This window comes from Anas acuta, chromosome 2, assembly GCF_963932015.1.
Source record: "Anas acuta chromosome 2, bAnaAcu1.1, whole genome shotgun sequence".
Taxonomy (NCBI): domain Eukaryota; kingdom Metazoa; phylum Chordata; class Aves; order Anseriformes; family Anatidae; genus Anas; species Anas acuta.
This window is the reverse complement of record NC_088980.1, coordinates 109,730,130-109,755,085: the sequence shown is the minus strand read 5'-3', so window position 1 is coordinate 109,755,085 and position 24,956 is coordinate 109,730,130. Positions and strand designations below refer to the sequence as shown.

Here is a 24,956-nt window from a genome sequence, read left to right as displayed (position 1 = left end):
CATTTCTTAGATTTGTGTGAGCCCAGATGGCTCATTTTCCCGGACTGCCTGTATGACTTAGAAGCTTTCTTGAATTTCTGCATTGTTATTTGGTATTTGACAGTGAATACCCCACCGGCTGACTCATCCTGCTACAACATTATCAAGATTTCTTTATCAACTGGCATTTTTTTTTTCCAATTTTACTTGGAATCTATGTGGAATCTATTTAATTGCAGTGGGAAAGAAGAAAAAACAGTGAACTCCTGCCTGGCACTGTGACTCACTGTTAACACAAGGGTCACACACACTGACCAGTTGAAAAAATACCCCCTAAAAGCCTGACTGTACTTGTCATAGTACTTTCCCACGGATACTAGCTGAAAGGAAAAGAAAATACGCCACGTTTATATTTACTTATACTATTTTTCCTTTTTGAACCCCAATTGTTATAACAGGGGAAAAAAACAGTACATAAAGTTAGAATATACAGTTTTTCTTTCTGTACCATCAAGGTGTGACGTCCGAACACCGCATTTAAAAACCACTTGTTTATACAACAACACGACGGGTGCCTAATTACAAAATGATCCTGAACAAACTTGAAAGAAAAAGGATCTCTTTCCTAAACCTCCTCCCCCAGCAAAAGTAACCATCAGCTTACACAGAGATGGAAAAGTGCATCTTTACAGCTGCAGTCACCACTAGACAGCGGCTGTATTCAGCAGAACCTTCCGCTCTGATGTTTTCCTCACCTCGAGAACAGCGATCGAACCAAGTTTTACTTGTTACCCCCGCAGTTAACGCAGACGCAGGAGCGGAGAGATGTATTTTTAACAGGTGCACTTGTCGTTAACCCAGCTCTCATCTCAAGCTCACAGCACGCAGCAAGATGAAGAAAGATGGCAAAAATTGACACCCCCCCAATGCCCCCAAGCTGCACCTCTTCCTAAACAAGCAGCCTGAGCGAGGCTGTTGAGGCAGCGTTCCTGTTTTTCCAAGTCTGTCACAAAGTTTTCTTAACAGTTTGATGTGGTTAACGCTGTGGACAGAGCCAAGTGTTTGTGCACAAACACGACTCCATCACAAACCCCACGAGACAATGTGAATCAGCATTTTTCTTGGAGGAGCATAACTTCTGGAGATGATCTATAAACCACAGGTGATACATCTTGACTCTCTGACACCAAGGCCACGCTGGTAGCACTGATCCAAAATGATGAGATAAGGTGATATTCAGTACCAGTGCACACCTCTCTCTCCTCTACAAGCACTTCAGGAAGGTTATCGTTGTTAGCATTTGCATTTATGTGCTGTGTGTCGGCCCAAGTCATCTTCCACTTAGAAAGTGTCAGCCTCCTCCAGGTAAAAAAATATGTTTCAAACATTCTCAGTGGCAATACCACAGGTAAGAGAGAAAGCGCTCTGTTAAATCACCTGTGCTTAAAAACCTCTGTTTAGATAGCCATGTTTTATGTTCCTAAGGTTGCTGGCCACACGTCATCTACAATGAAATGAAAGCAGTGATTTACAAAGTTAACTGCCATCCTGCTGTATCAACCTGCTCTGCTATCACTGGCACCCAATAAATCAGCACAAGACTGGGCTAAATTTCATAGCTTTTCGTAAGGTGTGTGAGGGACAGCTTTCCTAGGATTTCTTTTGGAAGGACACTGGGTGTGCACTGAGTTTTCTAGACACTGAAACATAAAAAGCCATACTCTGACTTTTTGGAAAGAAAATCAGTTCCTGAACATCCTTCATAATAAGCTCCTTACTTCGCTAATTAGCACAGTATCAAAAAATAGCTCTGACAGGCGAATTTATATAGTAGGTTCAAGTAATGGATTCCAGATGAGATAAGGAGGCAGTACTGCCTCATTACTAAACACACTAGCTTCATCCTCATTAAAATGTGAAGATGGGACTCACCCTTCTAAGTTGCTTTTCAAAAGAACATTAATTTCTACTAATTCCAAATGCCTCTACTAATAATTATGTCCTGGTGTAATATACATTTTTATATATGGAAATGTACATATATACACCCCAGGAAATTTTGCATTTACATGAATAAAAATTCAACTTGCAATGCTTAAAATACGAAGATTCCTCTCAGCTGGGGCAGCTCCTACGTCTCCACTCAAAAGATCAGCGTGAGGAAAACACAATAGCAGAAAAATGTATAAAAATGGACACCAGCATCACCAATTCTCTCTTTTTAGCTCTTTTTAGCTCATGTTTTTTTCAGCTCAGGGATAGAATTTTTTTCACAGAACCATGTCTTTTTACAATCCTGACAGGTCTTCTATTTATGCATCTTTTTTAGAAACCTGTACTCAGGATTGATGTTAATTCTGCAGTAACTGCTTTGCATGTAAGTGCAATGAACTTTCAACTCATGCATTCAATTCAAGTGTGAATACAACTATAACGTGATCTAATATTTATATTTCTCGTTCACAATTGTGATTTTATTTATGCAGGATTCAGTCTGATAACCAGTACAACACTTAGGTTCTTCTTAATTTTACAGCAGGATGGTCCACATTTCCTCATGTGGAACAGCACAACCCGTCTTTTTTTTTTTTTTAATTTTACTTTTATCTTTTTTAATAAGACAAGCAAGATATTGGAAGGAAGGTCTTCACTGCTCTGTTTGGAAATGCAGTGGTTTGATTTGCCAACAAATTAAAGCAAAAGAAAAATGGACTGATAAAGTTAAAAAAAAAAGAAACGATCACGAGCTACTGACATTATTATATCTATTATTAAGCTGATCTGTAGTTTTATAAATATCTTCAGTGAGTTTCCTAGGAAACTCAGCTGACACTTAGTTTGACAAGCAATCTCTACATTTTATATTATGCAAGCTGTGAACACAAAAGTACAGGTTTTAGATGTGCCTGCCAGTGCATGTGGGAACTATCAATAAGCATTATTCTCTTTAAAAACCATGGCAATTTGAGCAGCATTAGCAGCTATACAAGAATTTCTGGAAAAAGGATTCATAAATGCACAAATAAAGAGGAGGTAATCGCACACGAAAATCCTCTTCTCACTGGGTAAATCACTGCGCTGTTCTGTACAGATATTCTGACCCCACAAACAAAATCACAATTAATAGAAAATCATGTCTTGAGAATAATACTATAGACACAGAAAACATGCTACATTTATAACTGTATTTTGACAGTCAAAGAATTGGAAAGATGAAGTGCTAAACTACAGATCGATACACATTTTAATACATCTTTTTCTACCCCAACCGTTTTTTATGCTCTCTCCCTAACATTTCAAAGCCCTTGTATCAAAAAGAGGCTGTGGAAAACAAGAAATCGAACTCAAATCACAATAATCCTCTCTTTAAACGAGGAAGGTAAAATGGTAACTCTATAGCTGAAAGTTCTCAGAATGAAGATTCTCAAATTTATCCTCAGGTAAGTTGTCAGGGTCTGCAAACCTTTATGTTTCTGATGGACTATTAAGGGCTTTTCAAACTCTTTGCATTAAGGGCCAGGCCCCCAAACCAACAGAAACACCTATACTTCTACTACATGAAACGATGCAAGACCAGGACTTTGAATTCCCTACCTTTGCATTGTAATAACTCATCTATCCCAGTTCTCTAGTGAGCAGAAAAAAAAAATTACTTTTTTTTTTTTCTTCCCTGCTGCAGTTATCAGAGACAAAATCAACACGTGATTTTTTTAATATATATTAGATATATATGTATTTTAATCAGATAAGGGATTACAAACTTGTTAGTGCCTCCTGCAGTACTTGAAGTAGGAAGCTACGGATTTCTGGTTTGGAGCATACCTTAGGCTCCACGGCTGGGCTTCAAGCACCCTCACATTATTCTGATGCGCTTCCTGGTAACTGAGAAAGACTTAATGAAAATAGCCCCCAGCAACCTAACCCCTAAAGGATTATTTTTTTCCTAAGTCATTTACTGAAGATATCGGTAGAAATCCCTCAAAAGACATGGGTAAAATCTAATCGCTGAGGATTTTCCTGTCAAGTTTAAATAGGCACGATGTTTTCCATACGGCTTCCATTTGGTAGCACCTTCCCTGCTCCCTCCGTACGGCTCCGCTGCCGTCGCCCATGGGGACTGAGTGCAGCAGGAGCACAGGGAGGCTGAAATCTGTCTTGAATCCACTCTGGATCACGCATCTCTTTCTCATTTTGTACGACCGACTGCAGCTTAAGCTGGCGCAGAGAAAAACAGCCAGCGCAAACGCTGAAGATGCTATTGAAATTTTGTATTTATTTATAAAGCGTTGGAGATTTAGGTATTGGTATTGATTGACGGGTATTTTTGGCATCTTCTGAGAGCGGCGGTTTCCCAGGACTTCCCTTTTGTTCCTATTTCAATACCAACACTAACTCGCTAAAACCGTCTCTTCAGCCTCTCATGTGGGTGTAACGTATTTGGAGAGGGAGATTAAAAAATGGGCTATCAAAAAAAGCCGTGAAACCGCATGCAGGCTGGATCCGAGGCGCAGAAAAGGAGACTGCAGAGGGCAGCATTTGTTAAATCACGCTCCCTCCCCGCTGCAGCCCTTACGCTTGAGGCCTCTTTGCTGGAGCAGCGCTCGAGGACTGAAGTTCAGCTACATCTCACGGTGACGGTCCACTAAAACACAGGTAGAATCTGAATTTAATGAAGATCTCCGCAATTTACGTTGGTAACCCCTTGCCTTGTCACAAACCAATGTTTTTTTCCTCATCTTTTCATGCATTCTCTAACACAGGGGCCTGCAGGCTAGTCAAAATGTGGGACTTACCCAGAGAAACAGATCTGCAGCCATGCGTAACCGCTGGCAAGGAAATCATTACAGCCAGGACACGAAAAGGTTAAAGCTGAGGCAGGGAGCGAGAGCAAAGTACAATTGTGCCTGAAACCAGCCGGCGCGTTAACAGGCCAGTGAAGTTGGAGGATTTGTGGTCTGAAGCCTGTTGCCAGCCCTCGGCTTGGGTGGCTGCAGCCGGATTGCTCCCGAGCCCACCAAGGACCACGCACAGGACGGCTGCTCGGCCACCAGGTGTGACTGGTACGTGGGCACGACAAGTTTGCCTGGTACGCCTGGGTTTTCAAGAAGCTGTCTCCTCAGAGTAGGAGCTGTCAGTGCGATGGATGGGCTTCAGAAAGAGTGGTGAACATGCTGCAATGGACCCCAGGCGAGCAATGGACCCCCAGGTGGCTGAGCACTGGCACAGGCTGCCCAGAGAGGCCGTGGGGTCTCCTCATGGAGACCTTCAGAAGCCGCCTGGCCGTGGTGCTGGGCACCCTGCTCTGGGTGGCCCTGCTGGGGCAGGGGGCTGGGGCAGGGGGCCTCCAGAGGGCCCTGCCAACCACAACCGATTTCTGATTCTGCAGTGAAAATCTTGCCCAGATCTACGTGTCCACCTACCTGCCACCCACCAGCGGTACCAGTAGCTTGGCAGGGGAAGCACATGCCTGGCCCATTTCATTGTCATGGCTACAACTACTGCCAGACATGGCCCAAAGCATGGCAAAGTCATCAAGTGCCAAGTCACCACAGCAGCCCTGTGAAGCAGGAGAGCTCTAGCTTAAACTCAATGTACAGGTGATGACTTTAGCTCAGACATCAAAAGCAACGACAGGTCACGACTATCGCAACCGCGGGCTCGTCACAATTCGGCAGGAGACGCTTCCCCCACAAGTCAGAGGGCTGGCAGGAATCAGAAGCCAGTTTGACAAGGATTAGAAAAAGGGCTAAAACCTGTAAAAGAATGCTTCTTGTATACGGGCTTGGTTAAGAGAGTTTCCTAGCAGACGCCCGTTTCAACCTCGCTTTCTAAGCCGCTCAATAGCCTTTTCTCAGTAAGTACTGCAGAGCATCTCTACAGAAAGGCTTCACAGGCTTTGGCATGTGTCCAGCTATTAACCTAAACAAATACATGAAAAGTTCAACTACATTAAACGTTTCAGACGCACGTTTTAGTGCTTTCCTTCTGCTTAATAATAGTGCTCTAATTTTATTTTTTTGATAATTGAAAAAGCATGAACTAAACTCAAAATGAGTAAACAGTATGGCTTCCATAACTGCTTGCCCCCACTGTTCCCTAAATTTGTTAAGAAGCAGTGTGAATTTTGGGAAATGCATTTTTTCCTTCTAAATTTAGCAAACTAACCACTTTTTGGCTTAGCAGATGTTTTTGCTTTCCGAGCGAGAGGCCTATGGGGATCATCATTAACCCTCTTCTTAACATAAACACTGGCTAAGACTTAAATCTGGAAAACTGTCATTCACACAGAAAGGTTAACAGGCTCCAGCAGAAACGAGACATCATCTGCAGCTTCTGTTATGTGGGATCTCAGAGAAGAGGGAAGAGGACGGACAGAGAGAGAAGGAAGAGGAAAGGTTACTTATTTATTTTACAAAGGACAATATTTTTTTATTGCGTGCGATCAGACATTTTATTCCCAGGGGCGCAAGCGGCTGAACTGCTGCAAAACACGAACTAAGAATGAAGCACTGAAAAAACTGAAGGCGTGGACTGACACAGGCAAACCCTGCTCCTAACCGCACTCACACCAGCTCGAATCCATAGGATTCAGCTCCCTTGCTTCTTCCTTGTGAGAGGACAGTCCCAGGCTCATAATCTTTTGGTATCTTGATATACCCATGCAGAAACAGATTTGAGTTCTGTAATATAAAGGCTACACAGAGCGCATTCTGTAATTATAAATGCAATTTTGAAGAGAGGACCAAAAGATAATAACCTGAAAACAGAAAGATCATATTGCATTATCTGGAGAGATCTGGATCCTGACTGCTTTCTGAGCTGATATTTGACAGACTGGGATCATTTTATCCGCTGTCTGAACGAAATAACTGTTTAATATCTTCCAGCAAGTATACAAACCAGCTCAGGAAGGGAAGTAAAGAATACCTGAAACATCAGAAGTATTACATGAGAGTCTCTCTCTCAGTCAGGAGATTGAACTTCTTCAAACAACAGAAGAGTCAAGAGAGGAAGAAAACAGCTGACCCGTTACAATCTGGAAAACATACCTTTAGAGATAATGATATATCAAAACCTTGGTTTTACATTTTACATCCCACTAACTGAAGTGCACATCTGCCTCTTTAGTTAAATTCTTCAAATATAACTTTGACTTTTATGTTCAAGAAAGCCAAACTACGGGCAAAAGATAATATTTGGAGCTGTCAAATGCTTCAGATTTACAAGAACCAACTTTATACCACAAGGTTGCCAAAGTTACCAAAATTTATTTTCACAGGGTGTTGCAAATACAGCTTCCTCTGTCATTTGCAAGCTTAGCTTGCTGTGATACAGGGAAAAAAAAATCAATGCAACTTACACATTCTGGTTGATGGTTTTGTTTTTAAAGATTGTTGTGCTGTGGATATACTTAGTGTATATGAAATATAAGTGTGGTGAGCCCTGAAGAATGCCAAATCCAGGTTAGAAAGAGCACTGGTTGTTGGAAATTAATGATCACTTAGTCCAGTGGAAGTGGTTTGGAATAATGTCTGCTACAGTGACTGCGGAAAGGAAAAACCAGTTTGACTGGAGTTTTCTATAGGAGGGTGATAAAAGAGAAAGCAGAAAATCCTCAGACAGGAGAAGCAAAGTGGCACCAGTCCAAGCTCCTTGCAATGGGAACTTGCTGCCAAAAGATCTCACATCTAAAAGTCAAACCAGATGACTCAAAAAGAGGATGCTAGTAGCCCCCAGAAAACCCAGATGAAGAAAAGTGAACTCTTCAGGGTGGCAAATGCTCCTGGCCAGGAAAAGCACATGCCTGTTTATTATACTCTTCAGATCTATGTATTTTTGTGACATTAAGTGAGACAAACAATATGTTAAAACTCCGTGCAAAGTGTGAGTGTATCTGTTTGCTTTTGCCTAGCACGTGCTTGTCAAGTGTTGACTTGACCCAGAGAATTGACATGGCTGGAGTCCTGGTGAGTGCTGGGGTTGAGCTGGAGAACTGGCATTAGTTTCAATGCCCAACATTTGGATCACAGAACCAGTTCTCATGAGGTTGTATTATAGACTCCAAGACATGAGACAAGATCTGGACTTCCTGTAGATGCCTAAAATTTAAGGAACGCAAGGGCTTCTAACACACATCCTACCAGAGATGAAGCTTTCTAGGGTTGCTTGTAAGATGTGAAGTACATCATCAGTACAAGCCATGAAAAATGAACAAATGGCTCTATGCAAAACTCAGGAAAATGTCTAGCTTCCTAGACAGCGGGAACAGAGAAGGTGCTAAAGCAGCCCCTGCAGAGCATCCAGTGAAATTTCTTTTTCCTTATTCCAGTTTATGAGGTGTAGCGGCAGGCCATTTCTCTTCTGCACTCGTTCTTCCTTGTCCCAGCTCTAATGCTGCACTCTCATACCTTTACGTTGCGTGAAGGACATGCAGGATGCAAACTCTATCTGCAGCCCTTCAGTGGCTCACCAGCATGCTTTGTTACTGAAATAGGTAGGATACTGCCTTGTCAATGTTCAAGGCAAGAAAACTTACACAAGAGAAAAATCAATGCCTTAGAAGTATGACGACTGACATCCTTCCAGCAGTTTCAGATCATTTCACCCCAAAATACCCAAAAGAACCACTTCACCCATTGCTCAGACATAGATCTCTTGACGTCCCTTTTGTGGAGCTAAGAGGCATGGTAACCTTTCTCAGGGACTTTTGATGGGATGGATAAAGCCTGCTCTTCCCAAAGTTCTTGCCATGTACCAGAATACATTTGGGCTTCTCTAAGTGTAATTTCGAGCAAACAGGTTATCCTTCTTCCCATCCACAACACACTTCAGAGCTGTACATGAAAAAAATCTGTAAATGATCAGCTGTCTTAGAAATTATCAGGAGAAAACAAGAAAAATATCAAGCAGAGGTCTAGAAGGTGGATACAAGTGCTAGACATCACCATTAGGCTCATAAGAAAGTTCTTATATCCTTACAAATGATGCTGCTGAAATGTTTTCATTAAATCACTATTATCCTGCCCATTTTAGAGCAGGATATATTTAACCACTGAATGTACTCAAGCAATTGGTCACAACACCTACGGTTTGGCTGAGCGATTATCTTGGTTAGCTGATGGAAGGCATGAAGCTGAAGTGAGGAGAGGAATTGTTACTACAAAAAAGTAAGTAAGGGTACAGTGACCAGGTCCAACTTGTGAACTATTGGCTTAATTCCACTTAATATTTAAAGCTATTTAACTAAGACATGGGTTATAAAACCTGGTGTTCAAAACTAGCCCTACAACCCCGCTACCTATACATTTGACAGGAAGTCATGTTAACACTAACATTTGCTATTAATAAGACGTTTTGTGAGAAGCCTGACAAACTCTGCACTCTCTGTACCTTTCTTTCATTCCTGTTAACTTTCCACGTATTTTTTTTCAGTGTACAGTGCATTTGTACTATTAAAACAACAATACAATGAGCTGAGTTTGAGGAATGAGGAAAACAATTATGCAACAACCTGATTAGGTCCTGCTTCATGTTACTTCAAACATTGCGTTACGCTCTTGTTTTTTAATTGCTCTGTCCTGTACCCGAGACACGGCTGCTATTTTGGGGGCCTGGTTTATGAAAAGCTGGAGCAAAGGGATGCTAGTTTGTTGATAACAGAGGGTTTGGCACTGTGGGTCATCCTCAGAGAGCCGTGGCTCTCTGCGTGGGCTCCTTGCCGAGATCCGTGCTTCCAATGCCAGCACACCACCTGCAGCAGGAGGTGGGAAAGCTCCAGACAGAGGGGCTGAGCAGCACGGGGAAGGTTGGTGATGGTGCTACAACGCAGCAGCAGAGCCCACGCCAGCCTGAGAGCCTGCCGGGAGCCACCTGAAAGCCTTTGGTGCAGGGCTGTGACCCTAGGTTTCCTGCAGGATATCACGGTGCTACCAGGAGAGTGACTTCAGCCTTTAGGGCTAAATCAGCCCTGGCACACTGCGGAAGCTGTTGCATTGTACCACATCTACATCTGCAAGGAAGATGAGAATTCTTATAAAGTTTACTTGAAATATCCAGGGAGGCCTGTTTAAATCCTGGACAACTTCTAAAGCTCCTAAAAACAGGGACAGAGAAGGAAGTTAAACTTCCTAATCTGTCTTCTCCACCCATACAGCTAGTGGAAAAAAACTTGGAAGATTTATGGAATAGCAGCTGTAAAATGCTGAAAAGGAATATATAAATAAGGTAAAAATGTCAGCAACCCAAAGCCACTTGTCAGTTCAGATTTCAAAATGTTGTATTTTCTCTCTTTCTTCTCTCTCCCCCTTCCTTTCTTCCTCCTTTCTTTCCTTCCTTTCTTTTTTAAGAAACGATTAAAAACACCACTCCCAACTTGCATGTAATCTGTGGAAATGAAAACCAGGAGCGCTTTGGAAATCATTTGTTCTCTAAATATGGAACTGTCACTCACACGCTGACATAGTGACACATGGCTCACAATATACTGGCAGGTCACCCTGCAGTTGGGCTGTGAGCACAGGTACAAGTTTAGCATTTTCAGGGAGAGAAGGAGCAGCATTTTTACCCTTTCGCCTTTTTTTTTTTTTTTTTTTTTTTCTGTTCAAAGCTGAGGGCTCCTAGAACAACAAATTCTGTATCAGAATATTTTTCCCACGAAACTCAGTGGGTGATGTTGCGGCTCGGATTCTAGGAAATGCTCTGAGAAGGAACGTGTCCAATACCTGTCCTGAGGGAGAGAACCACTTTTGTGATGGCCTTAAAAGACCTGACCTTTTTTTGGCCCAGGAGTATCCACATTAAACCAAATTCTAATATAAAAGTTCTTCGTAATATTGCTTGAGGGAGTGTATGCCCTTAAGAGGTAGTGCTAGAAGGATCTAAGGTAGGCTGTAAAGAGTGAGGACCTTTTGCTTTAGTCTCTGGGAACTTGGCTCCACGATGAGATGAAACTCTCAGTCGCTCTAAGTTGGACATTTTTCAAACAATAAATCTGAGAAGTTTCACTAAGCGATACCAGACCTGCAAACTTTTGCCTGCAAACTTACAGACAAAAACCTCGGCCCTATGCAAAGGAATAGCCTTTATCATGCCACCCTTGTGTGCTGTGCGGGTGGCTGAGCACTGGCACAGGCTGCCCAGAGAGGCCGTGGGGTCTCCTCATGGAGGCCTTCAGAAGCCACCTGGACCAGAAGCTGCCACAACGAATTTCTGGTTCTGTGATCCCACAGAATTACTGTCTCCAATACCTCATAACTTAATTTTTAAATTAAAGGCATAGCATTTTAAAAGACTCTCTTCCCTCCTCTGGAAAAACAACAAATGAACAAACAAAAAAACCCCACAACCTAAAAAGCCTTTCTTCAAAACGGCTTTCAGTAAGGTATATTGTACTTCAGTGCAAATAAAGCAAAGACTAATTAGGGACTAGTCATGTAATTAACGTCATCACTAAACCAGAATCAAAACATAAAGTTTTGTTGTTGTTGTTTGGTTTTCTGCTTCCAAATAAACGGGAGTTCTGATCCCAAATACCAGAGCACAGGTATGGCAGCCAAATCCGCTGGCATTTGTTTTAATCAAATAATCACGTAGATAATTGTTAATCTTATAATCCCTTCAAACTGTTAGTAACCTTCGTAATTAGATTACAGATAATCCGGCCCTAACACCAGCATGGTAAACACTGATCTCCTGCTCTCAGCTAAAGTCTGTCTTGAAACAGGCTATCCCGCATTAGGCTACAAAGCACCCAAAGTTCACAATTCCTTCAAACAAGTAATTACTTTCCACTGCAGAGGGCCAGGCTGACGAAAATGTTAAGTAAATCGAAAAGTACGTGTTTACAACATAACTGTGACGGCATTTGGAAAACAAAACCCGTTGTTTAATTAGGCAGGTGCAGACGCTTTCCCCATTTTGCAAGAAGCTTCTTTTGGAAGGTCTCTGTTACTCATATTCCAAACCCACAAAGTAATACATTTAAAGGAACTGCTTCTGATCCCGGTTTTTAATTTCATTATTTTGTTACGTGTTATTAATACCTCCAGCACAAATCCTTGGAAACTTGTATAAGTAATTAGCAACCACACATTCATAAGACATGTACCTTCACTTACTGGTTATATGTCAGACCTCAGCCTGCTCTGATGTAAATTCAGTTCAGCCATTGCAATGCACTTCTGAGCAGAGCCAGTATCATAATATTATACGGACAAACACCCATTCACAGAAGTGAGGAAACAGGGAAAATTCCAATTATTTTTTATGCCCTTTGCTATAGTTTCCTCCTGTCTCAGAACTGAAAAACATTATGGATGGGTTTCATTATGAAACTCTAAAAGTGTCCTCAGCTACCTCTGCCCCTCCAGACAAGATGCAAAAGTTGGGTATACCGACAGCCAATGGGAAAAAAATACGACTAGGATTAATCTAAAGCATATTAAAAATACACTGAAAAACTGCTGACCTGTTCTTCCAAAGTGACACCATTTTCAAGGTGACTCATTTTCTCATAGAGGCTACTGATAAGAAAGATTTTTTAATAACTGCAGAACAAATACAGATAAAATAAGTGAATATAAACAAATGCCAAGATATTCTGACTGCGGGGCACGATTTTTTTCTTTTGTCATAATGGTTAAATATTTCAGGTATACAGAAGGACCAACAAATTCAGTGCAATCAAAGCTTTCATTCTACAAAGACTCACCCATGAGCACAGTTCTAAGGATATAGGTAATCCTACTCAATGCAACAGGACCTCGGAAGTCAATGGGACTACTCATACGCTTAAAGGATCAGTAACACACGCAGAATTTTGGACGTGCAGTGCCTGAATGAAGGTCTTTCCCTCAAAGCAAATGGGGACCCAGCTATTTGCTTAGTGCAGCCCAACCTCCAAACATCCAAATCTGAGCAACAGGATGCCAACATGTGACATTGCACTGCACGTTTCGGGTACAGATGTTGCCTTCTGTCCTGAGGAATGATCATGCTCGTGTGATTCTCCACAAGTATAATTATCTTGCTATTGAGGGTAATCTGCAAATAGATTTTCCTAAATTTTGCAACTTTAGATATGGTTTCCCTTCTTGTATCTTCCTTGTAGCACCCCCTCATATCTTCCAAGTTGCACACTTTAAAAAGTATATAACCAATGTAAACCCACAATAAGTAGTGGTTTTGCCAGCACTCGAGCTATGGGATTCTTCAGTGTACAGCAAGACACTGGCACTAGCAGGTTCCCGTGCAACCTGGCTCCAGCCACCAGGAGCGAGACAGGCTCTAGCATCACCTCCTGGTGTGGCATATGATGTTTTAAATACTTCTCCTCAACACGTCATGAATGAATTAAATAATCCTATGAGGATGCTGGAACAAAGCCACAACCTGGCCCCCCTGCCTGCTCCAGCCCAGGCGCAGTCCTGGCAGAGTACTCAAGGAAGCGGCGTTATACACCTGCTACACACTGTATTTGCTTAAGGAGCATTTTTAAGAGAAAACTTCCTTGTGTTGACAGACGGAATGAGTAGGGTCTTTAACTCTATGCAAGACAGCAGCATTAATTCCACAAGAGGTGCCTGGAAGCAGGATTCAGGCTGAGCCAACTGGGTGAACCAGCTAGACTTTTCTGCACGTTGTGCTTCAAAACACAGCCCTGCTGATTAGCACCATGAGTTTGGTATAGATAATGCATAGACACTAGTTGTCAAGGACATGCCCATGCATAATGCTGAAAATATTATCCAGTACAGTAATGGATTGGTAGCGAGGTTTCATAAAGGAGCCAGTCCATTATATGTCACTGTTTCTGACAAAATGTCCAACATTATAAAAACATGATCTACAATTGCTAAGGTAAATAACAGAATGTAAGACGTAATAAGAAACCAATGTATTAGTATTAATTAATAACAATAATATTGTAAAATGATACTTAACTGAGACAGTTAATTAGGACAAGAAAAATGGATGGGAACGTTCTGAAGGAAACAAAATGCATTTCACATAAACCCGCAACCAACCTTTTCAGGCCGTGCATAAAAAACTCTTTCTCTCTAATTGTCAATAAAACCATTTATCTAGATAGCACCCAGTCATCTTTTAAGACAGCAAGGTATATTTGTTCTAACTTTCCCTAAAATATACATTTGAATGGTCAGGACACCCCCAGCTAGCCACACAGCATGTTATATACACACACACCTGAATCGGTGTCGAAGACCTTTGTTCAGTTCATTACATCATCTACCAAATATTGGAAAAAACATCTCTGAACCCAGCAGTACAAGGAAAATTGGGGAAGGAGCAATTTAGAAAGAAATATATCAAAACTGAAGTCATGAAAAGAAGGAATGGTTTGGTTATTTATAGTATAAAGAAATTCCATCTGGTTAGGCTGTAGGGTTTTTCTTTCAAAATTCAAACAGGAAATTAATCTTTCCCCCTCCCCTCTTATAAAGCAAGGCATTTTCATTTATGACGCCAAAACCTTGATATTTGCAGCTTTGTCTCCATCAGTTGTTAATCAGCCTTATAGCATTTATGGGTAGAAGGATATCTCCTGACAGATACAAAAAACAGATTTAGAAGCCAAGCCGAAAATTATATAAAGACAGATATATAGATACACGTTTTAGCACCCTGGAGTACATTTCCAAAAATAAACTAGTCAAATGGATATCTTCCTAAAAAAGCTGATTGCATAAGCATAATTACACTAAACACAAGTACCTGCACTATCTCTCTGCATGTTATAAATAGTTCAAAGTTACATTACACAGTCTTATTCTAAAACACTATTGTTCAGAAGTTCATGCGTGCTGTCCCAAGTACTATTTTCCTAATATTGATATGTAACTTCTTGGAACCTAAATATCTTATTTTCACCTTGCAACTCACTGATTATCAGAAGAAAACCAGAGTATTCCAGCAGTTAAGAAAGTTGCTTAACCAGACCATTCTCTCTAGTTTAGAACGACATAGTAGCACTTATTAACCAATTCTAATATAACTTTATTAATTCTTGAGATTCCTCTGCTCGCTTACAGAATTTTAATTTCATAACTTAACAACTTCTTGTCATCTTGGAAACACCAGCTGATAAAGGCATGCATTTCAGTATTTCAGGATGCAATTTATTAGAAGGGTGAGATCCTTCTCAGAGGAGGATCCTTACGCTAAGACCACTGAGCAGGATATTGAGTTGGATCCAAGAATTCCCCCTGGAATTCCTGTTGAGCAGTAGTTGAGGGCAACTACCTGAGCTGTTACCTGCAACATGCACGCTCTGGGGAGAGTTGTTTTTTTTTTCTTCTCCTGCCTTGCTTTGATGTAAAATCCCATTTACTTAATTTGTGCAAAAAGGGCTGATTTTTGTTTTAGCAACAAGTAGAGAGTAAGCATAAAAATCATTTCTGGAAGGAAGCAGATGAACTGGCAATGCCAAGCATTAACACGTAGCGCTGCTTATCAGTGCCAAGGTGCCACTTGAACAAGATGGTCTAAACTCCCTTTCAGATACTACAAAATAAATATATTTTTTCCTTAAGTTCTTCTGTCCGTCTGATATATGCAAGTGCCTGACACAAATTCTAACTGTTCTGCCATTTCAGGGTGAAAAACAGGAGGCAAACGTAACTCCAAGGAGGAAGCCAGCAACAGCAGTTTTACTGTAAGATACAAACATGACAGTGCTGTGGGAGGGGACCTTTTGCATGACATGTTGCTTACATCAAGGGCTTTGCTTAGATTGAGGGTATAGATGAGCTGTGGCTTGTAGTACTGCTGATGACAATCCAGATAACACCACCTCACAGGCTCTATCTACTTCTGTATGTTGGTTATGGCATTATATTCATAGTATGCACTTCCTCCTGTTTGTGGTATGAATGTTAACAGTATCTATTAGAAGAACCAGCAGATATTTAAAGCTACTGAAGTAACAGACTACGTATTTCAGGAAAAAAAGTGCAAAGGAGAAACAAAGAAAACACAATCCGTAGGAGCAGAGTAATACCTATGTGCTTTACTCAGTACCTAGTATGCAAAATAATTGATATAAGGAACTTTCTGCTTCCGGTTTGTGACACAGTTTATGAGACACTTAATCCGAAGGGGAAGACTTCTTTTTGGTCTGCATCCCACTTCTGGAACAGGAATGTACCAATATTTCAGATACTCAAAGAATTACATGAATATACAGCTATGACCTGATTCTACTCGCAGTAAAATCAATGCAGCAACCTCACCTTCTTGCTTCGAATGGAATGAGGCACACTTTGCAATTTACCTTTAAAGTTCAGCAAGGTGTATAGAAGCTGCTGAATACATCACGTTTGCAGAATAACTAAGAGGGGCTTTCCCTATGTGCTGCAAAACATCATTATTATTAAACCCAGTATCATCATTTCAAATGATAAGAGTTGAGAATAATGCTGCAAGATGTATCAAGCAGCAAGAAATAGAGAAAGAAAAAGAGATAAAATCAAAGAAAGGTTGGTTCAGATGAAGAAGAGGAAACGCTGAACTAGAAATTAAGAAACAAACAAAACCAAACCAAAACAAAAACCCACAGGATAGATACACAACCATGGGTAAAAGAGAGAAAATGATAACAGATGTTATCTTCATGGTGATCCACAGGCACACAGAGAATTAAGGCAGACATCTACTGAAATTTGCATTAGCTAGTGCAATTATGGTATCTGCTACTGAGCCCAGTACTTTAGACAGGCTTGTCGTGGCTAAATTTAAGCTTTTTCTTTCTGTACAGGTGCCCAAACTGGTTAGGTTAATGGAAAGCTGGGTGTGCCCAGACAGGCTGCAATCACACCTATACGCTGTGTCAAAAGGTTCAAAGAGCCTGAAAAAGCATTGGCAAGTCATGTGTAGCAGCTTCTTTACAGAAGATTATGGAACAGAAAAATCACAGCTATTATGATCCGATTACAAATACTATGTCCTTGAAAAGGTTTTTCGACTATATATAATAATGCAAGCTTTGATGTACTTATATTTATTTTACTACATAATTAAAACAGCCCTACAAGACAAATTTAATTTAAGCAGTCATATGTTAACCAGCAAAATTTTCAAGAAATCCTCTTCCTTTTCAATTATATTGCCATATGTTAATATGGAAGATTTTTATAGATATATATTTTTTTATTTACATACATGTCATAACTGACCTGCTGAAGGACTAGATTTCATAATATCCCAGTAAAGAAGCATCTGTTCCAATTCTCCTGCTGATGGCAGACTCACAGCAACTATTATTTTTTTTAACTTGCAATTTTTCCACGTCACTCAGAAGGTAACTCAATGCAATATTTCTGAATAACTACATAATTTCAGTTGTATACTTCATTTGTAAAACATCACACCTCACAGGCACACCGTTTTATTTATTTGGCATACTACTGATAACATGAGGTTGTGTGTTTGAAAGGCCTATCTGGCATCCAGCAAGTAAGAGATTCCCCACCCTTGTTGTGTGCTTCGGTTTCCTCTCAGAGCTGGGACAGGAAGCCTGGTTGTTGTAATACACGCAACTGAGAATCACTTTGTAAGCAGCCTTAGCATTGCAGAGGTTACCTCGTTTGGCCACAAACACGTAGGTGATTACTAACTTTGGTTTAAGAGAAAAAAACAGCAAGTTGTTTGTTACAGAAAACACACCTTTATTTATTTATTTATTTTTGCTAGCATCAGCAAAATCACACTTAGGTCGTGTGAAAAAATCTCTTTTTCTGAGGTCTAGAAACACCATTAAATTGACAGCTCAAGGCATACTCTTTTCCTGTGATTTATAGGTATTTAAAATTAAAATGTGTTCAGCTTGTTTTCTTTTAAAGCTACAATTGAGGCTGGTAGGGCCCATTCTAGCAAAACCACACATGAGAATGTTTTGCAGTTTGCATTTTAGGGGATTTTTTTTTTCCCCTGCAGTATTTGAGATTACAAAGATTATGAATACTGGAATTAGGTGGCAGGATCTCTGCGCTAGGGAATGGTCAGACCAGAAGTAGCTGACATTCAGGTTGTGCAAAGGGCCACTGGAGTGCATGCGGGTGTTGCCAGGCAGTGGGGAACACGGATTTCTTAAACAAAACCCCCTAGCCCAGGGGAAAAAAACACAGGAGCACAGGGAGGCAACAAGAAGGACTCGCTGCACCTGAAGAATCCCTTTGTGACATAGTGACATAACTGGCATCGATGTTTGCATTTGTCTTCATGTGCCTGTTGTGTATTAATCTCACCTAAACCTTCTTTTTTGCATAGGCTTCTATCACACGGATATTGCATTATTCAGGTTTCTCATGCTGACATCCTTTTTCCTAGGTCACCTTTTTCACAGCTATTTACATTTACTGTAAGAGCAGCGATCAGTCTCATGATCCCCAAGATCCCAAAAGAGAAACCCCTACAAACCCCACTGTATTAAAATATTTGCACTTGTGGGACCGACAGAGGACCTAAACAGATGGTTTTAAAGGAGAAGGAAAGCATGATTTTTTCCCCTTTCAATTGCAATGTAAGTTTTTGACACCTTTTTTTATCTTCATAAAGGCTGCATCTCATTGCTCACAATAAACTGATCTTACTGACTGCTACGAGCTCTCTCATCATGGACTTTGCAAGTGATTTTAAGACACTCTTACTGCTGAGTCAAAATAGATTTGTGCCTTCAAAAGCATGCAGACACTTGGAAACCAAAGCAAACGTAAATGAAAGTTAATGTTTGAAAGGTTCAGTGAGTATTTACTTAGGTTAATGTATAATTGCTGAGGACAGGTGTATTACATGCAAAAAATCCATAAAATAATAAAAAAAATAATTAGGAAGGGAAAACTTCACAGCTGAACATGTGAATCCAATTTAAGTGTACGAATAAAGCCTTAGCCCACTCTCCTCTCCTCCTTGCTGAAAAGCAGCCTCTCACATGCTGCAAAGCAGTGCTTCCGTGGCAAGGACATCCCCTACGCAGTGGCAATGCAGGCAGCTGCATCTGCTTTTGCTATGCATGTGTGTCTTGCGACAACAACTACACTTGATAGAATATACAGCCAAAAAATAGATTTCTAAATAAAATGCCTGATGGTAAGGGCTGCAGCAAGCAAGACAATGGGACACCAGGAAACGCAGAATTATTATTACGCTCGCCTGTTTTCAAAATAGGAAAATCTCCTAAGAAACCCAGTCCCTAAGTTAGTGCATTTGCTTCTAGCGTGCGGCTTTGATTTGGGCTTTTTAGGTACCTGAAGCTTGTTTTCTGCCAGCGCCCTTGTTTTGTTTACAGCACATTGCTGGGATACTCCCTTTGATTCAGCCTGACACACGTGACGCTCCGCCAGCTTCTGTTCTGCAGTGCTGCTGCTGCACTAAAAATAGCTTCCGCTTGCTTTGGCTCCACATCTAATTTATGGAAACTCACAGAAAAGAAGGCCCCTGTTAGTGGGTGAGCGACGTACGATTTTGCAGCTTGTGCTGTTCCATCTCCCCGAGCGGCGTGAAACGCGCCGCGGAGAAGCTAAATTTGAGCCTGCAGTTGATGTCAGTTAGGGGGAAAAAAAGATAACGCTTAACAGGTCTTGCTTATTTTTAAGGTGGTTTATTGCTAACTTACCTGAAAGCACAGAACAGTGAGACTAGCTTTTGTAAAAATGCTTAGAATTTAGAACGGGAATTAATAAAGGGCTACCAGTGCCCTTTCTTTAGGGTAAACACTGTAAATATTTTCTTAATTAGTTTGCAAATTACAGTAAAATTACAACCCTTCTGTTTGTTTTTACAGCTTTTATGTGTTCTATACAAACCTCACGGTGTCACAAAAAACATAATTTATGTACGTCCGTCAAGAAATGCTGATGTTTCAAACTTTGACACAAAACCTACTTCTGTGCTGAACAATATTTACATGCATAGCCCAACTCAAACCTGACTTACACCATTCTCCAAAAAAAAAATAGTTTCTTTTAAAATTCAAACACCAAAGTAAGGTGTACACCAAAGTAAAGTGAGGGGATATTTTTCTTTCTACAAAACCAGTTTATTTTTCGCAGCTGGAATTTTTCAGGTAGTCCTTTTTAACACCACGTCTAAGAGAGTCATGAGCTGCTCTGGAGCTAGTTTCAAGGGAAAAATGAATCAGAAACAGGGATCGCCTAAGTCTGGCACTAATGCACTATTTTTTAATGGTTAAATGCAAAGACAGGAACACTGAAGTGATGGATAAAAAATTCCCAAACTGGAAAAGGCGGCTAGTTTTTCTTTAAAGTTTTTAGAGCGAGTAGTGAAGACGATAAGGAAATTGGGATTCAGATTTTATTTCAGATAGGAACTTTTAAGTTCAGGAAATTTAGATGGCAATCAGCAGCCTAAGCAGAGAGAGATTTCAAGGCTTTAATCTTGTAAAAACCAGCAAATAAACTGACCGGCTTTGTCCAGAAAGGCTCCCTGCACAAATTTAGCAGTCTGTTTGCAAGCTATCAATTTAAGGATTGGTATCTGAACTGTTATCCAAGTAGGGACATTACTTAGCAACTACCATGGCTTAAAAGGAATTTTCATAAGTCTCATGAGAGGTTATGATTTATTGACCAAAAAACTCAAACAAAATCCCCAAACCAGTTCAGACTGGCTACAGTTAGCTTCTTACAAGTTACAGGATTAAGTAATGGTCACAGTGAGTCTATATCAACTTATTTACGCAGAGAGTACTCTGGCGTATTAATGTTAAAAGGTCTTTAATTGAACAGAGAATCATTAATGTGAAGACATCCTTTAGGCAAAACCCTTTTTTACATCCCACTGAGGGGGAAAAGCACAAACAAAAACCCATCACATGCATGCACATTCAGAAAAAGGATATAGCCTAAGCAAGAAAAGGAAAAAGAGGAGCTCTGGAGCAGTATCTGTAAGCAACTGTGTGTGATAGAGAGGGAGAGGAAGCGAGTGAGGTAATGGCATGATTTAACGCTAGCAGGAGCGTCATTTGCTTTTTTACCCCAATTCTTTTATTTTTAAAGAGTTCAAATCGGAGCTTTGAAAGCCTCTTTTTGTATCTGGAGCATATAAACATGCAATGCTGTTTACATTCTTAATTATAAACACATATTGAAAATCCCTGGTCTATCTCCAAAAGCAGATCTCTTTGACAGCATTGGGATCAATGTTTACAGCCCGGCACTTGTTGCTCTCCTAGCCTCAGCTCCGGGCCTCCATCCTTGCAGCCTCACAGCCCCCAGCCTCGCACCCTCACTGCTGGAAAGCGAAATGGGGCTACGGCACGGCGCTGAGCTTAGGGGAGGCAGGAGAGCGGAGGCAGCCATCCCTTTACCCGCACTGCACGCCGCTCCCCTCATCTCTCCTATCAGCGCTGGGATAACAGCATGCGAACACAAAGCTTGGCCCTGCCTTAATATAATTCAGAACGTTACATAAGTGCTTGATAAACAGAGCAGGCAGCTAGCAATGAGATAACCTAGCGATGTGTATATTCAGCTGACTTCTTATTTAGATTCCCAGCGAGTAAGCCGTGACTGTGATAAAGGCAAAGAAAATGGCTGTAAATACCAATCTCTGAAGGCATTCTTGCTTCTTTCAGGACACCTCAATTTTTAACACCGCATGCAGGATAAACGTGTCAAAATTTTAAGTATGGCCAGATTACAGTTTTGATTTCCTTTTTCCTTCCCTGCTTCTGAAGGGCGAAATGGTTTGTAATACAGGAAGCATTTCAAAATAATTTTCCTACTTACCAATAGCTACACAGGGGAGGTTGCATCTTTAACCGGCACCCTTAGAAATGTACTACTAGCTACCCTGTGCTTACAACATTTCTCAGCTTTACAATGTTAATTCTGGATAATAATTAGGACGGAAGCTACCAGACACATTATTCTTAATGTTCCCCTTAGCGTCCTGTTCAAAATGCATGTGCAATGTCATAAAAGATCCTGGAAAATAAATCACAATCTCCAATGTATACCTTTCCTGGCCAGGAGAAGAAAAACATTTAAAACAACATTAATCGTATCTGTTGCCTTATTACTGAGCCAGGCAATGGAAATAAAAGCATGAAAGCGAACTGACAGCTTCACACTGATAAGCAATTACTGAAGACAGTGTATTTCTAGACAAGTAAAAACCTACTTTCAAAAAAGTTTAAAAATACCTAAAAATAAAAGCATGCTGCTCTGGATCAGCAGCTAGAAAAGCCTAGAAAAGGAAAGAAGGAACGTATGGAAAGTGCTGATAAAAATAAAACAAAACAACAACATGAAACGAACCAAGAACCCCAAATGAAGGTTAAAACGTAAGCTGCAGTTCCAGAAACCTTGTGGAAGCTGTACCGAAAATACACACCAAAATGCCCACGGCTGCTATCTGAAGCTCCCTTCTGCTGGGCCCTCTTCCTTTAGAGCAAACAAAGTAGTACTAATAGCTAGCTTTCCTCCAACTTCCCCTATGAACAAGATCCGCTGGTGGATTTAAGCGGTCAACCGCTGCCACCAATTCTACAAACTTCCACATTTCTCTAATCCTATTCATTGTCTTGTGCTATTATATTTCTAAGTGGTTTAACAGCTCATGCCAGTATTTTTCATAACTCCTTAGAGGGGCGGCTGTTACTTCTCACCCATTGCCATCCCAGTTCATACACAAGGCATGAAGAGGAAGAGAGAAACAATCCTGATCTTTCATATTCGATACGTCTAGGCTCGTACTTTCTCATATATTACAGCCTTTTTAGGACCACAGTTTTTGGCTGCCCTACAGAAAAAGAAAGGGAGCATTCTCCCAGCTGCCGTGTGAAGTAGTGCTTCCCAGAAGAAAAGTTTTCAGTGATTTTTTTTTTTTCTAGGAAAGAATTCTGTATTTTTATGCACGTTCTTAACTGATGGAAGGAAGTTGCTTGCTGTGAGATTTAGCTTGTAGCTGCAAAATAGGCCCTGCGGCCATCTGGACATGTGCTGCAGAGTTGAGGCTGACGAAGCAAAGGGATACAGAGATGTATTCAATCACCTTCCTCCTCCTGGGCCTAGCAAAAGGCTTTATCTACCACAACTCCATGCCTTGGTTTGTCTCGGGCTCAAGTGGGGGGAGTAGCAGAGAGCAAACCCATCTCTCCACATGTGCAACTCTAAAGGCTTGCCACAGGTCATCTCACCACCTGCACCAGAATGGGTGGGGAAGGGGTTTGGGAAGCGATTCGGAGTTTGACTGGTTTTGGCCTTCTTCAACCCAGAAAAGGTTATTTTTTACTGTAATTTTGGGACTGCTCTTCACACTGATAAACAATTATTGAGCAAAAATGTTGTATACTTGTGAATTACACAGATGTTGGTCTGTGCAACTCTGCCATGTGCAATCAATAACTCCTGTAAAGAGCTGCTGTATAATTCAACTATATTACTGCTTTTGCTATGCTTCTTGGCTGGCCTACTATTTGTTCTAGAAGAGGTACCCTTGAATTTGCAGAAATAAGTCAATTTTTGGAGCTGCCACACATGCACGGATCAGCCAGTACATGGGCAGTGTCTCTAGTATCAGCTGGAAAATCCACAGCAAAAATAGCAAGGCCGGTTGTAAAGCTGGTGACAAGTCTGGAAGCTGTTCACATGCAAACCTTAAATGCAGACATGATTTACAGTGGGACTCCTCACTGCGTGACAAAGAAAAAAAGTATAAGCCTCACCAGTGGACAATAAGTCTATGTTAAGAGTTGTTATCATTATTTACTGCTTACCTTCCCAGTTCTATTGTACCACAAATAAAATATGTAGATCTTTTCCTAGCAGGCTTTGACTACCAACAAAAGCAACTGAAAGAAAATAATTATTTGAAGAGGATGAAATATTGTGTGGCAGTGAAGCCCTATGCTATTTGTGTTCTTACCCCTTAATGGATTCCTCTATAAAAATCAAAGCTACTCAGAAAAGGTTTTTAAAAGGTCAGCTCAAACACGGGGCCTAATAAAAAAAATGTAAAGAAGACTGAGCCAGCTTAAGGAAATGATATTTCTGAACTAAAAAGCACAGAAAATCATTTGTGCTTTAGTGATAGGCCTTCTAACACTTATGAAAAGGCTCTTTTCTTTCTGCAAGTCCTCTCTTTCTTCTCCTCTAGCTCCAAGGAGATTTTTTTGTACCTTCTGCAGTAGATGGTGCAAACAGCTGGACATGAGAGCACAGCTGCTCTGGCTGCGTGAAGCAAGGACACATGACGGCTGCATCGCTGTAAAGAATACAAGAAGTTGTTTCCACCACAGCTTGTGGGTGGGGGAGATCACTGAGGATGATTTCCTAAGGCCTTTTCAGCACTGGAAAGACCCTTTCTGGAAAAGTGTTTTAGGAAGAGACCTTGTACCAATATAGCCATATTTGATAAAGGGGGTGACTCTTTTCACACTCCTTTTCCAGTAGAACATTTCAGGAAAGGGCAAGCCTTTCTGTAAAGCACAGTCCATCCGGGTCTATTGCTTAGCAAGCCTAAAATGGACAGATGGCAGATGAAATTGTAGTATCGTTTAATCAACAGGATACCGAATAGCATATATAATTTTAGCAGTCAGTCCTACAAAAGGACACTCAGTTCAAACCCATACGACCTGCACTCCATGTATTAAAACAAGAGATGCCTTCCTGCACCTATTCTAAATGCAATGACCGCAGATTATACAGTGCTGTTCATTTTGAGGGGCAAATAACTGGATCTAACAATTCAGAGCTGCGAATCGTCACTTTCTCTCCAGGCTTGCTGGATCACTGGAAATCCATGGCAAACAGCCACAAGATTAACTCTTCTAAGAGATGCGGTGGCTATACCATTTCACTGCCTTTCCTGATGCTTCTGAAATGCAGCTCTAGCTAATGGGTAGCCTTTGGAAGATGCTATTTTTCACTCAGTTAGGCATACACGGGTGCATTCCTATCATCTGGCTTGGCTCCTTTCAAGCATCCTTCACAGAA

At 40.9% G+C, this 24,956-nt stretch overlaps 1 protein-coding gene across 2 annotated transcripts in view; it reads right to left on the bottom strand.

Annotated features, from left to right (window-relative positions):
* Positions 1-24,956, bottom strand: part of GNAL (G protein subunit alpha L) — a 191,790-nt gene that overhangs the window by 11,287 nt on the left and 155,547 nt on the right. The window lies entirely within an intron of this gene.